Here is a 23,387-nt window from a genome sequence, read left to right as displayed (position 1 = left end):
CCAATTAATTACATGCCCAACACAGTTGGGGCTGCAAAACTAATCCAAAGACAAGTAGCACACCATGGCTACAAGCTGGAGGAGAGAGCCCTGTGCAAGACAGCATACAATAACCTGAGCATGTTAGTGTAAAGTACAGTCTGTGGAGAGACCAGCATCAGGCCTAACCTCAAAGGCCATGCTGGGTAGGGAACCAAGTCACCCCAGGGGCCTCCCTTGTCTTAGTGCAGGCACTGCAACAATCTTTCATTGTGTGTCCTCAACATCTCGGTCTCACAGTACACAAACCTGCTCTCCTCCATCTGCAGGGAGACATCCAACCCTCACTGTGGCTCTACTATTTGGTCCCACTTCCATGGTAGTCAGCCAGCAGCACAGCCACTTCTGGAAAGTATGCCTTCACGCTTCCTTCCTTTCTTTAGTTTTTCCTTACGAATCTGATCCCGGAAGCTCAAGTTGGCTGGAAGCATCCAAATTCTTTTCTGGCAACTGCTAGTGTTTCAAGTGTTTTCAATTCTCAGCTGCACACAGTGCTATGGTCCCATTATGGGGATGGGGGTATAAATGTGTTGTCTTCTAAAAGGATCCCAGGGAGCTAAGCCCTCCAATTTGGCAGCACTGTCAAAGCATCTGGACTGTCCCCTGTCCTTGTCACTTGTCCCTGACACTACAAAGCACGGCAGTGTATGTCTAAACACCAGCAGGGGGTGGAAAAGCAATGCCCAGGAACTTCTACTGTAGTATTTCTGATCCAGCCTCAACCAGACAGCACCCAGACAGAAAGAAAAATGAGGCTCAGCCAACTGTCCACACTAGGAGCCTTGCATGCCAATGCCATGTCTTACTGAGCAATCATCCATCCCTTTGGGGACATGATGGCATGGTGTGGGGATGCTCCTGGAATTTGGGGCAGATCAGTGGGCTTAAGTAAATCCTCATCTCTCCTAAAGGAAAGGGGCGACTAGGCCTAACTTAGTCTCCTGAGACCTTTCGCATTTGCACTGGTTAAGGGTGGCTTAGGATGAGACTCCATAGCTCATTGTCTATGCCTTCCCATCTGCCCACCCTTCTTTGCCCCGGTCCTCCTGAGTCTCACTCTGTGCTGTAGCCCTAAATCTGCAAACTAATCATGAGCCAAGCTAACCCAAACGTTGCCCAGACTTGTCTTACATCCTGCCCTGGAAAGCCTGGTTTTCCTCAGCACAAATTCAAGGTGACATACCTAAGATATGAAGGTGCCTAGAATTCTCTCAAGGATAGTTGGGTTGTTTGAGGACATTTACATGGAAACCATGACCTGAGGACTGACTGGTGGCTGTGATCTCCAATGGAAAGCATGGTCTACTTTTCCTACTTCCCAGGGAAGGATGTGTGGCCCCAGCTATGCCTAGCATGATCCTACGTGCTACATGTACAACAAAGTCAGATTATCTGGCAGCTCCTCCTGGATGGAAGCAACTGTCACTACTGTTTCCCATTGTCCTTCACAACAGGTAATACTGAAGATGAAACTTAGAAACAATCAACAAGGCTGGATGGTGGTGGCACATGCTTTTAAGTCCGAAGCACTCAGGAGGCAGAGACAGGCAAATCTCTGAGGTGGAGGCCAGCCTAGTCTATAGAGCAAGTTCCAGGACAGCCAGAGCTACACAGAGAAACTCTGTCTTAGAAAACTATCACAGGTCATCATGGCTCAGCAGACACAGTGCTTACTGTGCACTATGCAAACCTGATGATTTCTGTTCCATTCCCAGAGGGTAGACTGGAACAGATTCCCTAAAATTGCACATACACAGACAGACACACACACACACACACACTCACACTTACATAAAAACATAAAAAGGGAAACACAACCAAAGTCATAAAAATATAATATATTCACTAGGAAATAAAATAGAAACCAAGATCCGGATTCCATTCAAAATTCCTGAGCAAATGAGGGTGACAGTGCCTGCCTTCTCAGGTTGGAATGCAGATGGCTGACTGCAGTGCATGCACAGCCCTTGCTATTTAATCCTTGCCTAGTACTTAATCATGTTGCCTTCATCAGGTTAAACAACCCAATGCCCGAAGCTTCCAGTATTCTGAAATAGTTGTCATGCTATGTATGTAACCCAAGCTGACCTCCTGCTATAGCCTGCAGGCTAGCACATTGAGGCCTCCCATTGAGTAGGGAATAGCAGTCTTCAAGCCCTGCCTCCCAGCATCCCTTGCTGTTGGCAGAGGCAACAAGTACAGTGTTCCAGGGAGTAAAAGCCATGGTACCCACAGAACTAGGTTGGGGGAGTAAAGTAGAAAGCAGGACTAAAGTAGAGAAATAAGGGACAGAGAGCCTGTGGTGTGCCAGCTTGTGTCATAGAGGACCATACTTCATTTGGTCCTGAGAAAGCTGGGTACCTCAAAAATTCACAGTACAGAAGATGCAGGTGAGGTGGGCTGTAATTCCCATCTTCTCTGAAAAGCACTCCAAGTGCAACCAATTTCCTTAGCTCCAGGTAACCCCAACAATGCCCCTCAAAGCTCCCTTTACCTGTATCACTGGGCTGGCTAGAAAAAGGTCTCACTGCAGTACCTGAGGGGGTGAGGATGAGTTTTCTGGGCTATTCTCTTCCCCAGCTGTAGTCAGTGCCCCATGCCTCTAAGCACTGCAGAGAAATAGTGTCACAGGTTGCCCTGGAGCGCGCGCGCACACACACACACACACGCGCGCGCGCACACACACGAGATTCCCACCAAAGCACATAACTAAATCCCCTACACAGAAGGGAACTCTTTTCTGACCTTAGTTGCCCAAGAGAGAAGCAGCACGTCCTGTGGTAGAAGCAAGCACAGCAGCTCTAAAGCACCCAGCCCAAAAGACCAAGACACCTACCCTGGCACTCTGGGGTCTGCCTCTAGCTATAAACTTGTGTCTGGCCTCATGATGCACCTCTCTTTTTCTAAACTACACACAGCTGGTGGGAAGACGACTTGGCCTCTCATCAAAGTTAACAGAAATCTTCAAGGTTCTTAAAATTCACAGTGACCCTATAACTTTTGACTAAGAACTGTCACCAACCTCTGAAATTTCTTTTCATTCCCCAAGTCCCTGCCAATGGATCCAACACTACCTTCTTTTCATGTCTCTGCACTGGCCACACATGAGCCGAGAGGTCTCTGTGGCTCAGCCGCAGTGGAAGCAAGCACTACTTTACTATTAAGCATCTCCTCCAGAACTCCACAAATGACAGTGGCTTCTTAAAGTAGCCAAACATTGGCTCACTCTATGACCTTGAAGCACAGCTCAGTGCTGACCTCAGAGGGCACAGATACCTGATTACAAGCCCTTCAAACAGTGAGGCAGAGGTGGGATGGGAAACTGGGGTGTTTTGAGGCCTCCCATGAAGGAAGGGAAACAAGGGGGTATTTCATGAGTGCTAGAGAGAAAGTAGGAGTGTTCCAGCTGTCCAGCAAGGGTCAGTGGGCAGCAAAGAGTACCAGGTTAGGTGGGATTCTGGATTCAGGAACAAACCTGCAGCTATACTCTGCCTGAGAAGTAACAAGCTCAGTCTACAATTTTAAATACCTCACTCTGGCTACCTAGTAGAGAATGCTGTGCTGACTGCTCAGCAGGCACTGGCTAGCTTCACAGAATGAAATGATGAAGGGCAGGAAGGAGTTAGGATATGAGTGGGAATGAGGTTCCAGGCACAGGCCACAGAGCCCATACTACGCAGGCTGCTAGGATACGAGGCTGGATATATAGGCCACACTGGGAGTGGTGGAAGGTGACTTGGTTATCTTTGCCCCAACTGTGGAACACTGAGGAACTGGTGTTAGTACATGCCAGCTGTTCCTGGCAGCTTATGTGGTACTTCACTAAATGAGGCTAAGCTCAGACTGCTTGGGTGATGAGGTTCTCACAAGACAGAAATGTCACCAAAACAGAGTCTAGAATCCTCCTGTGCATTCTCTGTGTGCTAGGCCACCTCCAGGAACCAAGTTTGCTACTTGGAACTTACCTCATTAGCCATGACTGAATAGGGCCTAAGATGGGTACCCTCTGCTTATACCCTCCCCCATCATGAGACCCCACACTGTGTGTGCACACTAAGAGAGCTCAAGGACCATCCCCGCATCCCTCCTTGTGCTTGTAGTTTAAAATCTGTGCCTTCCACTGCTGTTCTAACCACACTAGCCATCTCTGGTCCCTTTGCTCCACCATCATGGACTCTGTGTTCTCTGGAACCATAAACCTGAATAAGCTTTCTTCTGTATGTTGCCTTGGTCATGGTGTTTTAGCACAGTAAAAGAAAAGTAACAGATGAAACTGGTACCAAGGATTGAGTTACTGCTGTGACAGGCTTGACCATGCTATTGGGGGGGGGGGGGGGGCGGTGCTGGGAGGATAGGAAAGACTTGAAATTTTGGACTAGAAAAGTTGTTGGATGCTGTTAGCGGGACTTATGGGTCACCCTAGTGGGGGGCCTGGAAGATAGCAGTGCTCAGACTAATATGGACTGTGAAGTCCCAGCTCAAGAGATTTCAGAGAGAACAATTGTAGAAACTGAGCTAGAGACCATCCCTGGAATGTTTTGGCAGTAAAAGTGGCTACCTCTGTCTTGTCCTAAGAATTCCTGGGGCTAAACTGGAAGGTAGTGGTCTCCTTTCTTGGTGGAGGCAATTTCAAGGCAGCACTCCATGCCTGTCAGCCACCGTGCTTTCAGATCATGATATTGTCAACTCACCCCTCCTAACTACCTACCACTCACCCTGGGTTTTCAAGACAGGGGGTTTCTCTGTGTAGTCCTAGCTATCCCGGAACTCACTCTGTGGACCAGGCTAGCAAACTCAGAGACAGCCTCCTGCCTCTACTTTCCAAGGGCTAGGATCAAACCTAGCTGGATGGTGTTATTAAACTCTTAGGTCTCTGGATAGGAGGGTCAAACAAACTTCTGCAAGTTGCCTTGGCGTTTTATCACAGCAACAGAGAAGTAACTAATACACAGCACACAGAACTGAAAGAAGAAACCTAGACCAGCGTGGCTAGACAGATGATTACATCTTCACTTACAGTGGCACCATCCGCAGCTGCCAATCTATAGATGTAGCCAACATCTATTCATACTGAGGTATAGACAAACGATGGTCCACCCAGATAGTGGAATGCTACAGTTCATCCTGAAAAGGGAAAATGGGGAGACAAACTATGCTGTGGGTGAATCATGGGTGCATTCTGCTAAGTCAAACAAGCTGTGTATAAAAAATAACATAAACCAGCCTGTGTGATTCCACTTATATGGCACACCTGGAGGGGCAAGGTTTGAACACCAGAAATAAGTAAAATGAGGGTGGCTGTTGGGAATAGGCAAGAGGATGAGGCATGTTTAACAGGCGCAGAGTTTGGGCTTTACAAAATAAAAGAGGTGGAACACACCTGTAATCCCAGCACTTGGTAGGCAAAATAGAATTTCTGTGAGTCCAAAGCCAGCCTGGTCTACACAGTGAGTTCCAGCACAGCCAGGGCTACAAACACAGAGAGATCCTGTGTGGGTGGGATGGAGTAGGATACATGGTATTGACAGTTGAATATTATAGTTGGCACTGCTGAGGTGTACACTTAAAAATGCTTAAGGCAGTGACAGCAGACAGGCGGGCTGGGGGCAGATGGACATCTTGGGATCTGAGAGTGGCCAGGCTGGCCTTGTGGGGGCTGCTGACTCCAGGTCTGTTCTCTAAGCAATGGGTCACAGAGACTGAGCTGTCACCATGATCGGAGGCTTATTCAGCTATAATCACAAGGGGGAGGTGCTTATCTCTCGGGTCTACAGAGATGACATCGGGAGGAATGCTGTGGATGCCTTTCGGGTCAATGTCATTCATGCATGGCAGCAGGTGCACAACCCTGTCACAAACATCACTCGTATCAGCTTCTTCCATGTTAAGCGGTCCAGCATCTGGTTGGCCGAAGTCACCAAGCAGAATGTCAATGCTGCCATGGTCTTCGAATTCCTCTACAAGATGTGTGATGTAATGGCTGCTTACTTTGGCAAGATCAGCGAGGAGAACATCAAGAACAATTTTGTGCTCATATATGAGCTGCTGGATGAGATTTTGGACTTTGGCTACCCATAGAACTAAGAGACAGGTGCACTGAAAACCTTCATCACCCAGCAGGGTATCAAGAGTCAGTATCAGATGAAGGAAGAACAGTCCCAGATCACCAGCCAGGTGATCGGGCAGATTGGCTGGCGGCGAGAAGGCATCAAGTATCGCCAGAATGAACTCTTCCTAGATGTTCTGGAGAGTGTGAACCTGCTTATGTCCCCACAGGGGCAGGTGCTGAGTGCCCATGTGTCAGGCCGGGTGGTGATGAAGAGTTACCTGAGTGGCATGCCTGAGTGCAAGTTTGGATTGAAAGATTGTCATAGAAAAGCAGGGGCAAAGGCATAGCTGATGAAACAAGCAAGAGTGGTAAGCAGTCGATCACCATTGATGACTGCACCTTCCACCAGTGTGTGCGACTCAGCAAGTTTGAATCTGAACTGAGCATCAGCTTCATCTGTACCTACCAAGGACATCATCCTTCCTTTCCGGGTGATCCCATTGGTGCCAGAGGTGGGGTGCACCAAACTGGAGGTCAAGGTGGTCATCAAGTCCAACTTCAAGCCCTCACTTCTGGCCCAGAAGATTGAGGTGAGGATCCTGACTCCAATGAACACAAGCAGGGTATAGGTGATCTGCATGAAGGGGAAGGCCAAGTACAAGGCCAGCAAGAACGCCATAGTATGGAAGATCAAGCACATGGCAGGCATGAAGGAATCCCAGATCAGCGCAGAGATTGAGCTCTTGCCCACCAATGATAAAAAGAAATGGGCTCGGCCTCCCATTTCCATTAACTTCGAGGTGCTATTCATGCCTTCTGGCCTCAAGGTGCGATACTTGAAGGTATTCGAACAGAAGCTGAACTACAGTGAACATGATGTCCTCAAGTGGGTCGATACATTGGCTGCAGTGGCATTTATGAAACCCGCAGCTAGCTGCCTAGTTGCAGCTGGCCCACCTCCCTACCCACCCTTTCCACAGGTCCAAGTACCCCTAGTGACCACTCACCAGTGTCATTCCTCCCTCCTGCTCTGCTGTCTTCCCCTTCCAATAGCCCCTGAGTATAAGTCTGAACCAGCCACACCACAGTGGAACTGGTCAGGTAGTGCCTGGCTTCCTGGGAGGGTGGTTTTTGAGGCTTCTCTTCCGTCTGTCTGTCCTGGCTTAGCACCAGGCCCTGAGTTTTGTGACCAAAACCAGGTGCTCTCCTCTTCTCTCTACCCTTGTGGCCACACCTCTGCAGTGGGAAGGTTGACTACCCCTCACCTCAGAGCTTCCCCAAAGGTCAGTAACAGATCCCCAGTCTTTAGTCCCCACTCTGCTTTGGGATAGTATGAGCTTCGTTTTGTACACATGTGACTTTGTCCAGTTACAAACTCAATAAACAATAGAGTGAAAAAAAATGTTTAAGAAGCCAGGCGGTGGTGGCATATGGGAGGCAGAGGCAGTCAAAACTCTGTAACTTTGAGGCCAGCCTGGTCTACAGAGACCCAGTTGCGGAAGAGCCAGAGCACTCTGTCTTGGGGAAAAAGTGTTGAAGAAACCAGGCCTAGTATCCAATGCCTTTATTCCCACACTGAGGAAGCAGATGAGTAAACAAATCTTTGTGAGTTCAAAGCCAGCTTAGTCTACACAGTGAGACACTGCCTCAACAATTTAATATGTAAACATGCTTGCAGTCAAGTTTTATATCTGGCATGTGCATATTATCCCAAGATAGACACACAGATTACCTAGGTGTAGGATCCTAGCAGGGCCTCAGTACCTGAGAACCACAGGTTCTTCTGCTAAAACTTTAATACCCTGTGTGGTATGGTCCCCAGTAACTTCTAGGCTCTCTGCTCTTTTGCATAGAGAACTACAACTGATAGGGTCACATGACCCAAAACAGGGGCAATCAAAAGAGGGTGCTGGGCCTTGAATCTTGACAAAACCAGCTCCCGCTGTGAGTGCCTGAGCACGTCATCTTCCTGGAAGCAAGTTTGTCTGCTCTCCTACCCAGACCTGGAAGCCATGGAAACATCAGCTGGGAGCCACAATTAAACAGGGATTTGTGAGCACTCCAGAATCCAGCAGGAGCTATAGATGTAGGCAGTGGACTGTGGGGCAATGGACTATGCACAGGCAGCTTGGTCTCCAGTCAAGCTGAGTTATGGAACCCCGATGAAACGTGGTGGTGGTAATTCACCTACATGGGATGAAAGACGTTCCCTCATGTCTCCTGGACCCTTGGCTCCTGTTGAAGTTACCGCCCCCACCCACAACCCCCACAGGAGAGGCTCTTGGCTAGCAGTCACGTACACACTGTCCCAAGCTTCTGACCTTCAGGCTAGACTCCTCCCAGTTACCTAGCAACAGCAAGATAACAAGTCCACTATATGAGGGGCTGCTTGGCCCCTCTTTCTCTCTCTCTCACTCTCTAAGCTTTTATCTCTCTTTAAGCTTTCTTACTCTCTAGCCTTTCTTTTCTTTCTCCTTTTCCCCCTTCTCTGTTCTTGGCCATGGCCTGTCTCTCTCTCTTTTTACCTTTTCTCTTTTCCCCTGCCTTTCTACAATAAAGCTCTAAAACCATAGACTGTCTTCTGTTCATCAAGGCTTGCTGTGCTTGGACGATGGGATAAGCTTTCTCCTAAGGAGCTGCGCCTAATCTCCCATTAGAAGGCCTTTCTGTGCTCCAGCCACAGACCAGACTAAGGACTCTCGCCTGCGTGGGAACCTCTCTCCCTCTGCCCTCTTCCCATATCTCTGGGGCCAAGAGTGTTGCTCCGGGGCCCCTATTCTGTTCTCAGCTCCTCTGCTGTATCCAGTGTGGGATGCCAGAGACTGAGAACCTGGTACTGGAGGCTGCCCCCTGTCCACCCCCCACCGTGTGGGGTCAGTGGCTTCACATAGCCAGATGCCCACCCGGGGCCGCATGGAAAGCGTCCAGCAGTCCTCCCGAGTCAGCCTGCTCAGAGCACAGGAACTCTGGCCGGACGTGGGCTCTCTTCCATCCCCCTCTTCCCCTACACCCACAGCCCTGCAGTGGACCTCAAGTACCTAATGGGAGCTGCCTTGGTGTATGGGGGACATGGACAGGCACTCTTTCCAAAGAGCCACGCCAACTCCACCTTTGAGTTCCCTTCCACACCTGACCCTGCTGCTTGAGTAAAGCAGAGGGGATCTGTGAGGTGGGGCCCCTATGACTCTGTGACGGTGACAGAACCCAAAACTTCCTGTGCACATCCTACATGTATAGGCTCTGAGTAGAGAATTGTCAAGGCCACACACAATGCTTGCAAGGGATACCAACACTAGCTGACCCTGCAAATCTGTTTCTGCAGAATCTACCACTGAAATGGAAACTTAAGGGTTCTTTGGAAAGTGAGTTGTGTTGGTGTTTTGCTGGGGCAAAACAAATGAAAGAGTGTTTTTCTTAAGTGGACACAGGTGAAAAACTAAGACAGACTCGTGAAGGAACATTTGGCTGAAGCAGACACAGTAGAGAGAGGATGTTCTTTAAAGCAAGCACATGAAAGGACATATGATGAAGAATTCTTTGCTTAACAACACAAATGTATTGCTCTGGCTTACACTGTATAGTTGAGCTGCACTTGTCGGGACTACATAAAGAGAAACGCACCAAAAAAAAAAAAAAAACTGGTGGTGTGCTGCAGTTTCTTGCTGCTTCCTCGGACTCAGGCTGATTGGCAGAGTGATGTCAGCTGAGACAGATAACACTACTGAGGCAAGACACAAAGTTTGGAGAATATAAAAAGGACTCAAAGGACAGTGACAGAAGCTGAGCTAGGCTTGCTTATAGAACTAGCTGTGCAACGGGCTTGTGGGTTTCGAATCTTTGCTTCCTTGAGAGAGGCACAGCCCAGACCTTCTCCTGGCATCCCTTTGGGTAATACCACTGCTGCTGATTTGTGTTTGCTATCCCAACTCTACCGAACTGGACTGCTGTTGCTGACCTGTGAACTGAATTGCTGATTTCCAGACAAGCCAGACAAGAGTTGCTCCAAAGAACCTTTCTAAACAGGTCTATGTCTTCTATATCTCCCCACCCCCCCACCCCCCAATAACTCTGGTAGGTGGTGGGCTACAAGAGAGGTTAAAGCATTTAAGAACATTATTAAAGATTAAAATCTGAAAAAATTAAAATTACATACCACCAGACATTTTTAGTGCCCACGATGCACAAGAGACTCCTTCTGTCAGTTTGCCTCAGAAAGCCACTCCAGGAGCCTTGCTCTTGGAACTGTAAGCCACTGGAAGGAAGTCTGTCCTACTAAAGGACCAGAGCTTTCACACAGACAGGGCTACAGAAGGTGAGGAGGCCTGGTTTGCTGGAACTCACTGCTTCCACCTGTTGCTATGTTAACTCTGTCCATGCCTCGTCCTGCTAAGAGGGTCCTTGGGTAGCTTTCCCACAGGAAACAGAAACTACTCAGTTACTGTGACTTCCTTCACCTTACCCACCCCAGGAAGCACACACTGGACCACCACTGCAAAGACATGGTCCCAAATCTACAAGGAGGGCTGCATTTTTACAAATGTACAGCAATCAAGGCCTGCTCAAGGCCACAAAGTTTACAGAGCTACACTGGGGGTGGGGGCCTTGGAAACTTGTCCATCCAGGACCACTGAACTTTGTCTTCTTCAGGAAAGCACTCTTCACTGTGAAACAGAACCAGCTGCCTGGACAGAATGTTGCCAACAAGGGTGCTGTGTGTGAACTGAAGTGGGTGGTGGCTGACTGGGATTTTTTTAGGGAACGAGAATATTCTCTAATCCTAGACAGTAGGCACCCAGGTGTCAGGATGTCAGATGGATCAAAATGTAGGATCAGAGAGTCTTATCCTAAGATTCAAGACATACATCAAGATTCTATCACAAGCCGGGTGGTGGCGGCACACGCCTTTAATCCCAGCAATGGGAGGCAGAGGCAGGCTATTTCTGAGTTTGAGGCCAGCCTGGTCTACAAAGTGAGTTCCAGGACAGCTAGGGCTCTACAGAGAAACCCTGTCTCAAAAAACCTATCACAAAGTCAACCTGAAACAAATGCCTGTGTGCTACGCCCCGTTCCACGCAGACACAGGGACCCAGAGGGTCTGCGGCACCTGTGCTGTAAGGAAATAACAGGTCCACAAAGGCAACTGTGGTAACTGGACAGACAGACTAGGAAAGCACAGGAAAGTAAGGAAAGCCCTCCTGAACATATATTCTTACTCTGTAAAATTTATTTTTATTTCGTGAATGTGTTTTGCCTGCATGTATGTATGAAGACCAGATGCATGCCTGATAAGAGTGCATCCTGGAACTGTACTGGTAGATGGTTGTTAGCCACCATTTAGGTGCTAGGAACCTAGGTCCTCTTTAAGAGCAGCTAGCTCCATATTTCTTAATTTTGGCAGTACTGGAGTCAGAACCCTGCGTAAGCTAGGCAAGTGCTCTATCAAGGAGCATCTCCACCCCCACCCCCACCCCCAAGTACAGCTTTAACCACACAGCTTTGGACACAAGAGTAGTGGCTAAGGCAGCAGTGAAGCCAAAGGTCTCAGAGTGACGAGAATTGACAGGGATAAGTGACTGGTGGAACAATGAGCTACAAAAGAAAATATGTAAGACACAAGGCAATGGAGAGCTAAAGAGCCAGCTTGCAGAGAAGAGCCAGGAACCTGCTTGCAGGAGAAAGGGCTTCTTTGCTGGACCCCACACTTCACCCATTGTGACTAGGGGCACAACACCAGCTACACACACACACACACACACACACACACACAAACACACACAGATGGGATATAGCATGAATAGCAGTTTAGTTGGTCTTGGCTACTTTGTGAGTTCTTTTTTGCCACCCTTTATCCCCCACCTCCTGTTTCACCCCCATAACACTAGATAGGAGAGAGAGAAACTAGGAAAATTCCTGAATCTTATTTCTTTCCTTTTATTCCTTTTGTTTCTTCTTTGAATATGGCTACGAACAAACCACAACTGATATCCCTAAATGACTGACCACCTCCACCCCCTCTTCTCAGGACCCTAGCATTTATAAAGCCTCTGAAAACTTCCCAGAATTCCAAACATCACACAATCACAGGAATTATCTACAGCTGGCAAAACCACGCTTCTGCTAGAGCACGAGGCAAATCAAGGTCAGCTACTACAGATAGTCCAAAGCAGTCCCACATCCCTACACCTGGGATTAAAATGAAAGCACTTATTTTTTTTTTTGGTTGTTCGAGACAGGGTTTCTCTGTATAGCCGTGGCTGTCCTGGAACTCACTTTGTAGACCAGGCTGGCCTCAAACTCAGAAATCCGCCTGCCTCTGCCTCCCGAGTGCTGGGATTAAAGGCATGTGCCACCACGCCCGGCTTATTATTTTTGTGTTGTAAATGTAACTTTTATTCACCTGAGATAATTGTTGTCTCAGTCTTACTTACTGCCTCTATCTGCTTCTCTAGGTCTAGTCCTGGAAGCTTCTAGTCTACATAACAATCTATTCTAGGCCTAGAAAGTTTTCAACCTCTGAGATTTACTGCTGAATAAGCTCACCCTTTCTAGTTCTGAGCTGATTCAACTCAGCTGTTCTGGCTCAACTTCCTCTCCATGCTAACTGATTCAATCTGGCTTCTTTTTCTCAACTCCTAAATTGCTCTACTTGGTTTCAAACTAACTCTAGCAATCTGTTCTAATCTTCTGGCTCCTTCTCATTCTCTGGCTAGATCTGTCTTTATCTGTGTCTAGCTTTGTGCTCTCTTCCACCTGTTTCTGCAAAACTGCCTCCCTCTTTTTTTTTTCTTGCTTTCCCCCTATAATTACCTTCCCTTTTCTCTCCTTGGGAGAGTTAGACATATCCTATTGTCAAATTTTTCTGATTAGTAACTTTGTCACTCAATTAGACAACACTTTCAAATATGGATGCTTCCTTCTACAAACTAACTTTTCTTCATTGTTTGGGATTAAAGCTGTGTACAAAGGGTGTGTCCTTATTCCAGCCAGAGCAATTAAAGGAATGTGCTAAGGGCTGAGCCACACCACAACTAGAAACAAGTTTTTTTCAGTAAATAACAAAATCTCAGAGTTCAAAATGCAGTCAAATATCCTGAAACACTGTTTTTTAAAGAACCCAAAATTCCCAAATTGTCACCATGTTTCTCCTTTCTGTTTTAAGCCATTTATTATGCTGGGTGGAAATTATAAACAGAGACATTTTCAATGTCAGTGGCAAGGTTTTCAGGTGACCTCACCTGCTATTTCTACTGGAGTGGCTTTGCCTTTGATGTAGGGATATAAAAACAGCTGAGCAATCCTATCACCTGCATCAAATTGCATCTCTTTCTACATAGGCCTTAATTTTATTTTCTACTTTGAAATCTTCATTTACAATCCTGGATGTACAATGAATCATTGGGAAGTCAACCCACTCCTTCCAAAGATCTACTGTACCTGAGGGCAAAGGACCACAAACACTTGTACTTCTTTTATAACACTGAGTTTGGGGAGCTGGAGTGTAAGATGTTTAGCTGTGGGCTGGAGAGATGGCTCAGCGATTAAGAGCACCGTCTGCTCTTCCAGAGGTCCTGAGTTCAAATCCCGGCAACCACATAGTGGCTCACAACCACCTGTAATGAGATCTGATGCCCTCTTCTGGTGTGCCTGAAGTCAGTTTCAGTATCCTCATATACATAAAATGAACCTTTAAAGAAAAAAAAAAAAAGATGTTTATCTGTGGCCAAGTCTAGAGCAGATTTGCCTCAGTGTTCTGCATTAAATCTCCAATGTTGAGTGGAGATTTTTTAAGTCTGCATATTACTCCTTGGCTGAACTTGCTCCTAGAATTGGTTGTGGAGCCCAACCAAGACCACTTCTGGTTAGAAATTACTTTGAATAATCTCTTTTGGACCTACACTCTTTGGTCAAGTAGCAACCCTTGCTACAATGCCTATACATCCCTGGAAGCCTACGCCTCCTTTCTGATTAATACTTAGAAAAACCATTGCCCTTAGAGATGCCTCGTTCACAATTTTATTACAAATGCCTGTATTTCCCACAATTAAAGCACCTGGCATTTTGAGATCTTAGACCTTTGGGGCCTTGGTCACTGTCTATTTGCAAATGAACATATTTTCTGCAATTGTAGCACTGGGCATTTTGATATTGAAGACCTATAATTTTAGCATAGTACATGTTACACCCAATATCGGTTGTATCCTTTATCCATTTGTCCATAGGCATTGCTTACACCTTTAATGGTCTAGTAACTTTTTTTACATTCTGTATTCACATTTTCAAACTCCAGTCTCTATTAACACCTGCCTTGCTTCAGAGTATGATAATGGCTTTGTTCACAGCTGCTAAGACTAATATGTTTAAAAAAAAAAAAATCAGTGAAGGCAGGCTGGAGAGATGACTCAGCAGTTAAGAGTACTGACTGCTCGTCCAGAGGTCCTGATTTCAATTCCCAGCAACCATACGGTGGCTCACAACCATCTGTAATGGGATCTGGTGTCCTCTTCTGGTGTCTGAAGACAGCTATAGTATACTCATATACATAAAATAAATAATTATTTTTAGATATTTTCTTTATATACATTTCAAATGCTATCCCAAAAGTTCCCTATACCCTCCCTCCGCCCTGCTCTCCTACCCACCGACTCCTGCTTCTTGGCCCTGGCATTCTCTTGTATTGGGGCATATAAAGTTTGCAATACCAAGGGACCTTTCTTCCCAGTGATGGCCGACTAGGCCATCTTCTGCTACATATGCAACTAGAGACAGGAGCTTGGGGGATGGGGAGGGGACTGGTTAGTTCATATTGTTGTTCCACCTAGAGGGTTGCAGACCCCTTCAGCTCCTTGGGCGCTTTCTCTAGCTTCTCCATTGGGGGCCCTGTGTTCCATCTTATAGATGACTGTGAGCATCCACTTCTGTATTTGCCAGGCACTGGCATAGCCTCATACGAGACAGCTATAACAGGGTCCCTTCAGCCAAATCTTTCTGGCATATCCAATAGTGTTTGGGTTTGGTGGCTGATTATGGGATGAATCTCCGGGTGGGGTAGTCTCTGGATAGTCCATCCTTTTGTCTTAACTCCAAACTTTGTCTCTGTAACTCCTTTCCTGGGTATTTTGTTCCCAATCTAAGGAGGAATGAAGTATCCACCCATTAGTTTTCCCTCTTGTTGATTTTCTGGTGTTTTGCAAATTGTATCTTGGGTGTAAATAATTCTTTAAAAAGAAAATCAGTGAAGGTTTCTTCTGAGCCTTGTATAATCTTTGTAAATAAGTTGGATTTTTCCCCAGGCTCCTTATCTTTGTCTCAAAGCCACTAAGCAACATTGTCCTATAGTAGCATCATCAAATTGAATCTTTTCTTGTATATCAGAGTACTAGCCTTGATATAGCACTGGTCTTTTACTATATGCAGTCCCCTTGCTCTATTTCACTGTTCAATATTCAAGGCTTCTTCCTCCACCATTGTAACCACTGTAACTGTGAACTGGTCTTTAGTATAATTCTATTTTGAGTAGCCCAGTTATTTAGAATTTGTTTCACATAAGGCAAGTGCATCCCATATGAAACATGGCCTCTTTAAAACCGCCTTAGATCTACCATTTCTATAGGACCATCCTATCTCATCATAACCTTGTTCCACACCACTAGCAGGCATGCATATGCTTTATGATTACTGGCAAAGTGGATCGTGTTAATCTCATAACCCTGGTCCACCTCTCCTTCCACTCTGGTGGCTCAGTCGGTTCGACATTAACCCTTTCTCCGGAAATAGGCTGTTTCATCAGATTGTCCTCCCACTTTGTCAGCTGGGAGGGTTGCTTTCTCTTTTCTCCTGCAGGAAATTCGCTCTCTTTCTCAGTAACCAGGATGTTCCCTCTGTCCCCAGCCTCTCCAGTTGCACAGCCAACTCTGCGACCCTTTAAGAGGGAGTGACCCCCTTTTGTTTTCCCATTTCAGCCATTTTTTGTTTCTCAGGTCTCTCCATTTCCACCTGTAGCTTTTCCAACTGTTTAGCCATTCTCCCAACTTTTTTTGAAACAGAACAACAAAGAAAAAGAAAAACCAGAACACCCCTCTGGGAACAAAGCAGGGGATATCCCAGTGGCAGTAGTCGGAATAAATTTTTTTGTTGGTGTCTTGTTAAAAAAAAAAAAAATCCTTACCTTTGTCTCCTCCCATTTTCTCTATTACATCTGAAATCTATCACACCTCACAGTAGATGCCACTTTTAACCGGTCTTTGCTACTTTGTGGGTTCTTCCTACACTTGTTACAGCCCCTAACATTAAATACTAGAGTAGCAAATATAAAGGAGGGAGGGAGGCAGAAAGGAGGGGGAATTCCTGAATCTAATGTCTTTCCTTTTGTTCCTTCTTTTACCACAGCTATTGACAAATGGCAACCAGCCTCCCTAAATGACCACTACCACCTACACCCCTTCTCAGGGCCCTAGTATTTAAAATAACCTCTAGAAGGTTTCCAGATGTCACACAAAATTGCAGAAATTATCTGCAGCTGGCAAAACCCTTGCTTCTGCTAGAGCATGAAGCAAATCATGGCCAGCTGCTGCAGACAATCTGAAGCAGCTCCATATCTCCACACCTGGCACTAGAGAGATGACTCAGCAGTTAAGAGCACTGACTGCTCTTCTAGAGGTCCTGAGTTCAATTCCCAGCACCCACATGGTGGTTCACAACCATCTGTAATGGGATCCAATGCCCTCATCTGGTGTGTCTGACGATAGCTGCAGTGTACTCTTATAAGTACAAATGGGCTGTGTGTGTGTGTGTGTGTGTGTGTGTGTGTGTGCAATATATATACACCAAAATTCCAGATTTCTCACTACATAGCAACTCACAGATACAGTCAAATGGAGATAAGAGTAGGTCCAAGATGCTGTGTGTGGCACAGGGCAGATCCCAGATGGAAGCTCCTCAGAAGGGAGAAGTGGCACCTGAACACTCTGTGGTCACCCAGTACTTCAGATTTCTGTTGTAGCACAACAAGCTCAAGCCTGGGTGAGATGGCTACCTGTGCATGGAAGATCTGTCATCCCACAGGCCAGCTCTGCCTTCACATCATTCATTCCAAATACAAACCTGTCAAAGTCCGGGGCATCCACACAAGAGCCCACGAGAAAATTGAGCAGAAGTATGTTGCAACTTCACCTCTCCCAGAGTACACCATTCAGATCCACTGATCCAAGCCATCTCAAGGTGGGCAAGGTCAGGAGGAGCACAGTTGACAGAAGGAAAGGACCCTGTGACTCTAGGCATTCAAGACTAACCAGAAAAAGAAACCCATTCTGTCAGCACAAAGCACCCTGAAGATACAATGAGGATTGGTTCCTTTCTAGAAAGCAGGGGAACATATGGTATGCCTAGGCCCAGTCAATTGACCCATATGGCATGAGTGGCCCAGTGGTGAGGTCAGCCACCTGGGTGGAGTGGCTCAGGAAATAAACTCCTGACTTCCCGGGGTGTGTGTGTGTGTGCACCTACTCTCCAACTTGGGGGAAAGTCATCTACAGGTGCAAGTCCAAAGCCATGTGGGTTATACCCTAGCACAGTGCTGACAGGTATTCAATGGTAACAATGAAGAACACCAAAATCCACCATTCCTGTTTTGAGAAGCAAACAGATACAGAGCAGCCTGTCCTACCCCTTCCTCAAAGGACTAGAATTCCTTCTTTAGTCAACCATGTGGATGCACTAAGAGTCATGCTGTCGTTCCAGGACAGCAGGCCACCTTTAAGTCCCATATTCCTAGATGCTCCAGTGAAGCTGCAAAGCAAGCACAACCACCTGTGCCTCAGCTTACACACTCTACAATGAATGTAGTCAAGAAGAAATGAAACATTCCAGAAGTCGTTGTAAAAGCAGACACTGTCCTACAGCCTACAACCCAGCAAGAAAGACAAGAGGCATCAGGGCAGCCAGTTCTCCACCTGCACACACCAAAGCTTGTTCTAATCTTTTTAGCACTGTGGTGCTGGGGATGTTCTCAGGAACCTTGGGTATCAGAATGAAGAGTTAAATTACATAAAGAAAATAAAACTCGCTGGGTGGTGGTGGTGGTGGCACGGTGCACGCCTTTAATCCCAGCACTCGGGAGGCAGAGGTAGGCGGATTTCTGAGTTCGAGGCCAGCCTGGTCTACAAAGTGAGTTCCAGGACAGTCAGGGCTATACAGAGAAACCCTGTCTCGAAAAAAAAAAACAAAAACAAAACAAACAAACAAACATACAAACAAGATGAAGAAAATAAAACTCAAAACACTACTTCCTGTCAATTTTACAGTATTTATCTCATCTTTGTTTCTGTATTTAGGTTCTAACATATACACTTGGAGCAAATGGTGTGGAGCAGGCTGCTCTTCCCAGCTCTACTTAGGGCTTAAAGCTATCCACTGTTGGGAGTACAACAGGACACTGGCAGACAAGCTAACAGGGCTATACCTTATGACCTTGGGAATCTGAAAACTCCTGAGCAAAGGCCCTAACATTATTATTTATAAATGAAGCTAGATTTGGTTTTTATTTTGTGTGTGTGTGTGTGTGTGTGTGTTTTTGCATGTACTTGTGAAATGTATGGAGGTCAGAGGAGAACTTGCAGACATGAGTTCTAATATGTGTGTCTAGAAGGAAGAAGTCAGGTTGTTGGGTAGCACCTTTGTCAGCATTTCCTCAACACAACAATACAGCAACCATGCATACTATTTATCCTGTTCTACATACAAATCAAAGATGATTCAGAGTGTATGTATATGTGGCTAGCAATAGCACTGCATACGAGCCACCACAACACTTGGGAGGCTAAGGAAGGAGTGGTATTGAGTTCAAGCCTAGCCTGCTTCAAAATTTCAAATACATAAGTCAATTATATGTGGGTACTTATTGATGTGTACAGACTACTCATTTTATATAAAAAACTTCGATATCTGAGTACTTGGTACTCCTGGTTCTGGAACCAAAAGGGAATTCCTGGACGCAAGTGTGAAACTTTGTCCAGTGGGGCTTCTCTGAAAAGCTCACCACTGCTACACTGATTCCACACTAAAATACTAGAAAGTCTGAATGAAATTAAAATCCATTTGTGCTACTATATTTCACATTCATACAAACGAAGACTGAAGGACCCAGAGTCTTTAGATTCCCCCCTCTATATATATATTTATATAATTTTTTTTTGGATACAGGATCTCACTATGTAAACCAGGCTGACCTCAAACACAGATTCTGTTCACCTTTGTGATGATTAAGGTGTGTATCACCATCCTATAAATTCTCCAATACTGACTAAAAAGGCAATTTTAAATCTTATCCTTATTTGAATGTTGCATCTCTACAGTATCATCAAAGCCGCGTCTTAACCCAAAAATGATATTTATAGACACAATCTTCTTATCAAAAACTGTCAGGGTGTGGAGGTGGAACAAGCCTTTAGCTCCAGTACTGAGGCAGAGGCAGGAGGATCTCTCTAAATTCAAGGCTACTGGTGTTAATTGGCTTTTTGCGACTTTGTGGGTTCTTCTTTCTTCTACCTTTCTCTACCCTTTTAGCCCCCTAACACTAGCTAAGAGAGAAAAAAGTATAGAGAGGAAAGGAAAGAGATCCCTGAATAAAGTCAGTGGTCAAAAAGAGGGTGACTGGGGCTGGTAAGATGGTTCAGTGGTTAAGAGCACTCACTGACTGCTCTTCCAAAGGTCCTGAGTTCAAATCCCAACACCCACATGGTGGTTCACAACCACCTGTAATGAGATCTGATGCCCTCTTCTGGTGCATCTGAAGCTACAGTGTACTTAAGTATAATAATAAATAAATCTTTGGGCTGGAGCCAGCAGGGAGCGAGAGGGGTTGGCCAGAGCGAGCAGAGGTCCTAAATTTAATTCCCAACAACCACATGAAGGGTCACAACCACCTATACAGCTACAGTGTATTCATATACATAAAAAATAAATAAACTTTTAAAAAATAAATAAAAGATTTAAGAAAGAATGAAAAAAAGAAAGAGAGAAAGGAAGGAAGGAGAGTGATGTTACCGTTAGTATACTTCCTACTGACTAGGGGTGCTGAGTTCCTTGGGACAAGTTTGATCTTCACAGTTAGAATATTATTATTATTTCTTCTCCCCTTTCCTCTTCTTCTTCCTCTTCCTTTACACATGACTACTTAACAAACCATGACCAACAGCAACCAAACAACAACCCAACAACCTCTCTGGGTCCTAGCATTTATATATCTTCTAAAAAGCCCAGAATTCCAAACATCACACAATTCCAGAAATTATCTGTAGCTGGCAGAATAATGTTTCTGCTAGAGCATGAGGCAAATCAGAGTTAGGTGCTGTGGATAGTCTGAAGTAGTCCCATCTCCCACACCTGGGATCAAAATGAAAACACATTCCAATATTGTTGGTTTTTAAAAAAAAAAAAAAAAAACCCAAAACTCCAAAATGTCATTACATCCTGATGTACACAGTGAGTTCCAGGGCAACCAGAGCAAGAAAGAGACCCTTCCCTAGTTAAGAGTTTCTACTGCTGTGATGAAACAACACAATAACCAAAAGGAAGTCAAGGAGGAAAGGGTTTACTTGGCTTACCATTTCATCATATGGTGGTCCATCACTGAAATAAGTCAGAACAGAGACTCAAACAGGGCAAGAACCTGGAGGCAGGAGCTGATGTAGAGGCCATGCAGAAGTGCTGCTTACTGGCTTGTTCCCCATGGCTTTGCTCAGCCTGCTCAACCAGAACCACCATCCCTGGGATGATACCACCCACAATGAGCTAGGCCATCCCCATCAATCACTAATTAAGAAAATGCCTTATGTGCTTGCCAATGGCCTGATTTTATGGAAGTTCTTATTTTATTTTCAGTTTTTTGAGACAGGTCCTGGCTATTCTGGAACTCATTCTGTAGACCAAGCTGGCATTAAAAGCAGAGATCACCTGCCTGAGTCCTGAGTGGTGGAATTAAAGGTGTGTGCTACACCCCACATAGAAGCATTTTCTTAACTGAGGTTTCTCCTCTCAGATGACTTCAGCTTCTGTCAAGTTGGCATAAAACTACCACACACCATGTCTCAAAAAAGGAAAAAAAAAAAAAAACAAAAAACAAAAAACAAAACAAAACAAAAAATCCCGGCTGAGTTTGTTGAAGGACATCAGCTGCAGAGTTTGGGGTTCGGACAAAGATTGAAGTCACGGCTAGTGCAGAAAGTGATGGCCAATTCCAGTTCACTGGTATTAAAAAATAATTCAACTCTTATACCCTCATAGGTAGAATGAATTGTGTCCTGGCTACATACAGAGGCATTGCTTTGCTGGTCTTATACTCCAAGTTAAGGCCTAAGAAAACTCCAGCTGTGAAAGCAACATAAATGGATATTGAAATGTCTGACCTCACCTGTTAAGTCCTATGCCTGAAGAAGCTGATGTGAACTCATCATGTAATACTCAATTTGTACAATAAATTATGAACCTGAAAAAAAAAAACCCACAAGAATCAATATTGCGCCGGGCCTGGTGGCTCATGCCTTTAATCCCAGCACTCAGGAGGCAGAGGCAGGCAGATTTCTGAGTTCGAGGCCAGCCTGGTCTACAGAGTGAGTTTCAGGACAACCAGGGCTATACAGAGAAACCCTGTCTCGAAAAACAAAACAAAAACAAACAAACCAAAAATCAATATTGCTAATCCTGTTGACTACAATTTCAGAAACAATACATTCCCTAACACAGCGGTTCTCAACCTTCCTAACGCTGCAACCCTTTAATACAGTTCCTCATGTTGTAGTACAAGCAGTCAACTGTCTTGCTCTATCATTCAAGCATGTGTGCTGGGATTTGAAGTCTCTTACCTTGTCCCTCTCTGCCCCAGCTTCTCCTATGTCAGCAATGAACACAATCAATGATATGATTAACCCACTACCCCCACCAACACTGCTACTAAAGACACTCCTGCATAGTAAACACATTTCTACTGGTAAAATTATGGAGTCAAAGGACCAGAATGTGTCTATGGCTCTTGCTACATACTTTCCAAAAGAGTGACAGTAGCTCTGAGCTGCAGGCAGGTACCTAGGAGATGTAGAATGGTATGGTCAGTCTTGAACTGCCTGCCAACACCAATCTTTCCATGTGTCTGAGTAAGTATGTTTCCTAAGTATCAATGATTCCAACATTCTTCTGTCCCTTCAACTGTTAACTGAATATATTCTCTTTTTTTTTTTTTTTTTTTTAGTTTTTCGAGACAGGGTTTCTCTGTGTAGCCCTGGCTGTCCTGGCACTCACTTTGTAGACCAGGCTGGCCTCGAACTCAGAAATCCGCCTGCCTCTGCCTCCCGAGTGCTGGGATTAAAGGCGTGCGCCACCACGCCCGGCATCTGAATATATTCTCAATATGGAAGGGAACTACTTCCTAAACACCCCCCCCATCGCCCCAACATTTCTATTTTAATCTCCTGTCTGCCACTGAAGCTCAGAGAAGAGGCACTGAGAAAATTCCAGTCAGGTCTTCAAGCTGAGTGTACCCATCTTCCAAAGAAATGCACCTTGCCTGAATGCAATAAGTGGTAAATACCTACCATCCAAACAATAAGAGGCTGAGGCTTGAGGTTTCAGGCCAGCCTGGACTAAAGAGCAAACCCCTGTGTGAAAACAATGGAATGAAGAACTATCCTGTGGTGGTTTGCATATGCTCGGCCCAGGGAGAGGCTCTATTAGAAGGCATGACCCCGTTGGAGTAGGTATGTCTCTGTGGGTGTGGGCTATTAAGACCCTCATCCTAGCTGCCTGGAAGTCAGTATTCTGCTAGCAGCCTTCAGATGAAGATGTAGAACTCTCAGTTCCTCCTGCACCATGCCTGCCTAGATGCTGCCATGCTTCCACCTTGATAATGGACTAAACCTCTGAACTTGTAAGCCAGCCCCAAATAAATGTTGTCCTTTATAAGACTTGCCTTGGTCATGGTGTCTGTCCACAGCAAATGGAAACCCCAACTAAAACACTTCCCTTCTTTCTTGAAGTCTTAGTGTCTTCCCTTTTCTCTAGATGGAGTCTCTCCAGCGGGTGGAACTGTGTGGCAGCACTGACACCCCTAAATACTGTCTTTAAGCAAGGAAACACAGCACCTGTAGAAACCAGCCAGCTGCCTACATTCTTTCTAGGGATTGATCCTGTTCCTGAAAAAGTAGGAGGGGGCTGCCCTGGTTCAGCTCCTATTTGGGGAACTACTGACAGGACAGACTTGTCCTTCCATTTGCAAAGACCTGAGGTGATGCAAACATATCTGATGTGATTT

The 23,387-nt window shown here is 45.7% G+C and overlaps 1 protein-coding gene and 2 pseudogenes across 1 annotated transcript in view; 2 read left to right on the top strand and 1 right to left on the bottom strand.

The window, feature by feature from the left end:
- The window catches only part of Med26 (mediator complex subunit 26), a 54,695-nt gene that overhangs the window by 15,542 nt on the left and 15,766 nt on the right, over positions 1-23,387 (bottom strand). The gene's annotated exons all lie outside the window — the stretch shown is intronic.
- Positions 5,657-7,022, top strand: LOC110299721 (AP-2 complex subunit mu pseudogene; annotated as a pseudogene).
- On the top strand, positions 8,984-21,583 carry LOC115031746 (ATP synthase F(0) complex subunit k, mitochondrial pseudogene; annotated as a pseudogene).

Source organism: Mus caroli, unplaced genomic scaffold, assembly GCF_978045245.1.
Source record: "Mus caroli unplaced genomic scaffold, Mus_caroli_1 scaffold_10, whole genome shotgun sequence".
Classification (NCBI taxonomy): domain Eukaryota; kingdom Metazoa; phylum Chordata; class Mammalia; order Rodentia; family Muridae; genus Mus; species Mus caroli.
Note: the sequence above shows the minus strand (reverse complement) of the source record. Positions and strands in the feature narration are given on the sequence as shown.